Below are 6943 nucleotides of genomic sequence, written 5' to 3'. Positions count from 1 at the left end.
GAAAATGCAGAACTATAATTAGAAGCTAAAAATGCCAGCCTCACATATAAAAGTATTTTAATTCCATGAGGTTTGAACTCAGCCACTGTCTCATGGTTTCAGAGGTTTTATTCCATCCCAGGCCATTACTCGTGTTTACACTTTATGGCTTATACATTTTCTGCCCAAGGCGAGATTCTGACTGTTCCTAAAGATATATTCCAAACAAGGGAAATCTGTTGAATGACTGTTGAAAACTTAATTACTGTAAAAAAAATCTAAGTCTTTTTCCCGGGATAATTTTCAGTTTAACCTTGCTGTTCGGATAGCTTCGTCTCAGCTTCACTCACTCTCTTCACTGGGTGTTGCGAATGTGATAATTAGGACTCATGCTAACTGCTGAAAGGATTAAATTGTTCTGCAGAAGCCACAACCTCTCAAAATTTTAAGGTTTTGTCCCGGGTATGTGTTAGATCTTAATGTCTAAGCTATTTAAAGGTTGTCCTCTGAGACAAGATTCGAATTCACAGTTTTTGTTCGTTTTATTCACTGTCCCAAGTAAACCTTGAAATTTCAGTGTTTGTCATAGATTTTTTGTGTTTTCTCGGGTGAATATGAAAGTTTATCTTTACTGTTTAGGGTCTCTTATGTTTCGTTCCGTATAAGTCTCGAACCCAAGGCCATTGCTCAGTACTTTTAAAGGTTCTGTCCCAGGCGAGGCTCGAACTCACAACCTCGGCATGGCTCAGACACTGTCGTATAAGTACCGCGCGCTAACCGATTGCGCCACTGGGACATGATATGTCCTTACTTATTACCAGGACGTGATCGAAAGATTACTCTTAGGTAAAGGATTATCTGGAATGCGCATAATTACTTCCGCAAAACCCTTTCCCTTGTAAGAGATTTATTTTTTATGTCGTGCGTATGATTCCTTACTTATATTATAGATAGTTCATATATAGTACAATTCCAACTGGGTAATAATAATAATAATAATAATAATAATAATAATAATAATAATAATAATAATAATAATAATAATAACTGAGCAGTTCATAATCTTAATTTAATAAAAATTATTATTATTATTATTATTATTATTATTATTATTATTATTATTATTATTATTATTATTATTATTTTAAGATCATTAAAACATCGGAATTACGAAAACGTCTAAGGTAAATGTCCGTGTTAGTGCTGAAAGAGTAACACAGACGGCTATATGTCCACTATGTTAAGATTAATCGATATTTTTTAGAGTATATGCACACATGAGCAAACATAACATCCTACCTAACTATAAGCATATATACATATATATATATATATATATATATATATATATATATATATATATATATATATATATATATATATACGTAGGCGTCCAGGGAAAGGCACTCGATACAGTTGACCGTTTATTGCTAATGCCGACGTTTCACAACTACATTGTTGCATTTTCAAGGCTGAAATACAGCGAGCTGACTCAATAATTAATCATAATAACGTTTATTATAACAAATAATTAAAAACACTACAGTACTGTCTCATTTAAAATGCTAATTCTTTTAAAAATATCAGAGGCACCATGACACTAAAAGAAGGACCTACCCAGACGGGAGCTGAAACAAAACTATTGAAACATCCAACGTCGTTTACAAGCATACTTGCCCCAGGTGTCACCAGGGGACTTACGTTGAATGTACCAAAAGACCGAGTTAGCTTCCGAACCGGGAGCAGATTGTCCAACCCAGAACAACCCAACATAAGGAATCATTCGAAATTATGCAAAACACTCATAGACAACAAAGACTTTCGAATAATAGGACAAACACAGAAAGACAGTGACTTAACAACCTTAGAGTCCATAATGATAAAATTAACAGTTTCATCATTGAACACCAAAACATCATCTACTCAGTTGTTAATTGCTTGATGGTCCTATTTGCCTTATCATTACCTTCTTTTTCTCCTTTTTATATGTTATTCTTTTAATTTGTATTTTTCTCTCCTTGTTTCAATAATTTTTTTTTAGCTCCCGTCTGGGTAGGTCCTTCTTTTAGTGTCATGGTGCCTCTGATATTTATAAAAGAATTAGCATTTTAAATGAGACAATACTGTAGTGTTTTTCATTAGCTGTTATAATAAATGTTTTTATGATTAATCATTGAGTCAGCCCGCTGTATTTCAGCCTTGAAAATGCAACAATGTAGTTGTGAAACGTCTGCAATAGCAATAAACACTGTTCGTAGATTATACACAAATTCCAATATGGCCGCCATGTCACATAGTACTACCATTTAGTACCTGTGGCTATCACCATCCAAAGCAGTATTGGTCTGTGCATACTAATATATATATATATATATATATATATATATATATATATATATATATATATATATATATATATATATATATATATATATATATATATATATATATATATATATATATATATATATATATATATATATCTATATATATATATATATATATATATATATATATATATATATATATATATATATATATATATATATATATATATATATATATATATATATATATATATATATATTATATATATATATATATATATATATATATAGCCTCGATGGCTCAGTCGTGTTACAGCAGCAGCTTTGGATAGGTCTGTGGTGCGGGTTCAAACCCGCAGCCGACTGATCAAGAGAGGCAGACACTTTGCTATCCGTGTAGACATCCCGGGATTATATATGTAATCAACGGATAGGTTTGCTTAAAAGCAAATGGATGTTACAGACTAAATACACACACAAAACAAAGCCACTACAACACCTTCTAAAAACATAACAAACATCTCACACGTCTCGAACTCTCGCCATACCCGCGCAACAACTTCTCGCTGCTGGGAAGAAAGGGCGTTGGGTCGGGTATGATACATATACGTACCGGGGTCTAAGCGATGTCAGGCATATAGCCGATCGAGACCACAGGTCTACCCAAAGCCAAATCAAAAAGTCCTTCAAAAGAAGGCATCGTGCTTATCCCATACAAAAATGGGAATAAAAGCACGTTAAAAGAAAATAAAGAAGATATATATATATAAAGATATATATATATATATATATATATATATATATATATATATATATATATATATATATATATATATATATATGAATGTCTTTTTCTGTAATACAACAGTATAATATGAAAATAAAAAGGCCCATAAAACACTGTATGAATGTTTCAACAACGTATTTCGAGCACTTCCTTCTGTACCCCTGTTCATTGGTAAAATATGGACAGATGATAGATACAAGGGTATATATACAAAACATATGTAGTTGTGGCGGTAGGTCTCGTTGGCATTCAAGTGGCCATTGTCACCCTGGAAATTAAGATATTCTCTTGTGATTTTTGGCTTCGTTAGCTCCCGTCTGGGGATGCGTCTGGTGGTCGTATTTTCTGAAGCACCTTCTTAGGAAGAGGCCTGAGGATTAACCCGTCAATGTCATCCGATTTCCAATATCCTCCTGACAGGTTCATATTGTTGGTTTGATTGATGATAGCAGAGTCAAGCATCTTCCTTTTGTACAGACAACTACCTTTGAAAACCAGCTTAGCCCCACTCCAGTTTATGGTATGACCTTTATCCCTAACATGTAGGAAAATCCCCGAACTCTCTGAAGCATATTGAACTGATCCTTTGTGCTCTGTTATTCTTTGCGAGATGGACCTACTCGTCTCACCCAAGTAAATCTCATTACAATTGCTGCACGGAATCTTGTAAACTCCTGCTTCTTCCCCCTTTTTTATTTAATTATACGTTAATGAGCGAGCTCCTGATGGATTTGGGGTAATGGAAAATAAAAGGATTATTAGACCTAAGATGTTCTGTAGTTTTTTGTGTTTTCGTCGTACGGAAGCTTTATTTTATCGTTGAAATCTATTTGCTTGTTGTGACTTGGACCTCAGTAGTATATTTTATTCGCTTTGTTAAAAGCCTTCTCGATAATGTGTGGTGGACAGAGCAGTATATCTGTTCTATTAGATGTACTAATTAATCATAAGAGAACAGAACAGATACTTCTGTAAAAATCTATTTTTTATAGGACCGCTATAAACTTATTCACTGTAAAAAAAGTATAATTCTTTGTCGATAATATATATATATATATATATATATATATATATATATATATATATATATATATATATATATATATATATATACTGTATATACTTATAGTTAGGTAGGATGTTATGTATGCTCGCGTGCATATATTCTAGAAATATAGATTAATCTTAACATAGTGGACATATGGCTTTCTGTGTTACTCTTTCAGCACTAACACGGACATTTACCTAATAATAATAATAATAATAATATAATAATAATAATAATAATAATAATAATAATAATAATAATAATAATATTTTTTTATTATCAAATGAAGATTATGAACTGCTCAATTACCAATATTAATATTATTATTATTCTTACCCAGTTGGAATTGTATATGAACTATCTATAATGTAAGTAAGGATGCATACGCACGACACAAAAAATAAATCTCTTGCAAGGGAAAGAGTTTTGCGGAAGAAATAACGCGCATTCCAGATAATCCTTTACCTAAGAGTCATTTTTCGATCAAGTTCAGATAATAAATATGGACATATCATGTCCCAGTGGCGCAATCGGTTAGCGCGCGGTACTTATACGACAGTGCCTGAGCCATGCCGAGGTTGTGAGTTCGAGCCTCACCTGGGACAGAACCTTTAAAAGTACTGAGCAATGGCTTTGGGTTCGAGACTTATACGGAACGAAACTTTCACCCTCACCCGAGAAAACACAAAAAATCTATGACAAACACTGTAATTTCAAGGCTCACCTGGGAGTGTGACTAAGAAGGAAACTTTGAATTCGAATCTTGTCTAGAGGACAACCTTTAAATAGCTTAAACAATGAGATTTGACACATACCCGGAACAACACCTTAAAAGTTTGAGAGGTTGTGGCTTCTGCAGAACAATTTAATCCTTTCAGCAGTTAGCATGAGTCCCAATTATCACATTCGCAACACCCAGTGAAGAGAGTGAGTGAAGCTGGGATGAAGCTATCCGAACAGCAAGGTTAAACTGAAAATTATCCCCGGAGAAAGATTTAGATTTTTTTACAGTGATTAAGTTTTCAACAGTCATTCAATAGATTTTGGAACGTATGAATAGCGAGTATTTTTATTTCCCTTGTTTGGAATATATCTTTAGGAACCTTCCAGAATCTCGCCTTGGGCAGAAAATGTATAAGCCATAAAGTGTGAATATGAGTAATGGCTTGGGATGGAATAAAACCTTTAAAACCATGGGACAGGGCCTGAGTTCAGACCTCATAGAATTAAATTATTTTTATATGTGAGACTGGCATTCTTAGCTTCTAATTATATGTTTTGCATTTTCTGTAGCAGATGAGGCTCTAATTCATTAAATTGACTGGGGTTTCGTATTCCAAGCAAAATCCTAAGCCACATTTTTACCATTGTTCTAAAAGTTTCGTCCATATGCCTCGCTTATGGACTTAGTTTCACAGTCTCGTTTTTAGAGTTTTGCAGTGTTAAGTGCTTTTCTTAGGGACTAGGCTTATGCTTAAACGAGAAGTATTAATTTCCTGATGTATAGCAAGCTCATCCTCTCAACGCTTACATTTTTGTAGGTTATTTGTTACTGGCTCGGTTCAAGAAAAGAATAGAACTCGCACTGCATGCTATATATCCTATATAAGGATCACATTCGATGTCTGAGCCCAAATGGATTGAACACAGTTACTGGTGAGTCTCCAACTAACAATATCGGTTTGGGTAAGACACTATATAATAGCTGTTGCACACTAACCGATGATATCCCCCGAAATATTAGACATAAATGATGATTATGCCTGGATCATTAGCAAGCCCTCGTCACTTGATGCAAATTATGAAGTATCCAGTGTGTAGAGATCAAAAAGAAGAGAAAAGGACACCTTGAATACAAGATGGCGAATAAAATTCAATATTTTCACATTTTGGTAGATTTTGGGAGCTCTGCTGATTTCGTTCTGATTATTTTGATTATTTTCCTATCGACCGATTTTGGGACAGATGTAGAAGAAAAACGTTAGTTGAAATTATATGCTGAGTTAGCGGGTAACTTGATAAGATTTTGCAGAAATCAAAGTTAGCTTCTCTGAAACTACAAAATAAAAAAAAAAAAAATCTCTTAGCATGAATAATCTACGTTTACAGATTGGTCACGTGACAAAATTTTTAAAGGGTTATATAATTTAAGGCTCTATCTTCAGTCTTCTACAATTTCAAATGTAGGCTACTGTACATGAGGCAAAGGGGAGCACACGCCATCTCATCCTCCAAGGTGTACAGTAAAGATACAATATAAGAAAGTTTCACTTTCTATTGAAATAATGTCTTTTTTTTAATTCAAACAGTTAAGGGTTAGCTTAATCCCCTTTCTTTGTACAAGTGACTGCCCAGAACTTGATTTTAGGTGTTATTTTGTCGGAGATGAAGATCCCTCCTTATTCAAAAGAGAAAGTGACTCCATGTGACTAGCACCATCTTGAACACCTGGGCCAAGATACCCCACGGCCCGTGTGTGACCAGCCGACATACAGCAAAACCTACAAGAAGCGGGATCGTAATCTCACGACGCTTTATAAGGGCATCACATGGGCGCATCATCCTCAGAAGAGTTTGGATCTTAGATGTTGGAACCTCAACTAGGACACTTCTGCCCTCCCTCTTGCTCCCCTGAGCTGCCCCTTGCTTTCCCCCTGTGGCTGTCTAGAGCCTGAGTTACTTTTGAAGTGGATCCCTTTCACACCCCTTCCATTGCTGGCGCCCCCAATCCCCACCCCTGTTTCTTTTCATAGTGCAATATACCTACAGTGAGACATGTATCGCTTTTATTTTGAGATGTGT

General features: G+C 34.6%; 2 non-coding genes across 2 annotated transcripts; one reads left to right on the top strand and one right to left on the bottom strand.

The window, feature by feature from the left end:
- Positions 1-685: 685 nt before the first annotated feature.
- TRNAI-UAU (transfer RNA isoleucine (anticodon UAU)) lies at positions 686-775 on the bottom strand. Its single transcript is given in 2 exon segments — positions 686-721; positions 738-775. It is a non-coding gene; the product is annotated as a tRNA-Ile (tRNA).
- A 3881-nt stretch (positions 776-4656) lies between these two features.
- Positions 4657-4746, top strand: TRNAI-UAU (transfer RNA isoleucine (anticodon UAU)). Its single transcript is given in 2 exon segments — positions 4657-4694; positions 4711-4746. It is a non-coding gene; the product is annotated as a tRNA-Ile (tRNA).
- The last annotated feature ends 2197 nt before the right edge of the window (positions 4747-6943 follow it).

Source organism: Macrobrachium rosenbergii, chromosome 46, assembly GCF_040412425.1.
Source record: "Macrobrachium rosenbergii isolate ZJJX-2024 chromosome 46, ASM4041242v1, whole genome shotgun sequence".
Taxonomy (NCBI): Eukaryota; Metazoa; Arthropoda; class Malacostraca; order Decapoda; family Palaemonidae; genus Macrobrachium; species Macrobrachium rosenbergii.
The sequence above is the reverse complement of the archived record's forward strand: the minus strand, read 5'-3'. Positions and strand labels throughout refer to the sequence as shown.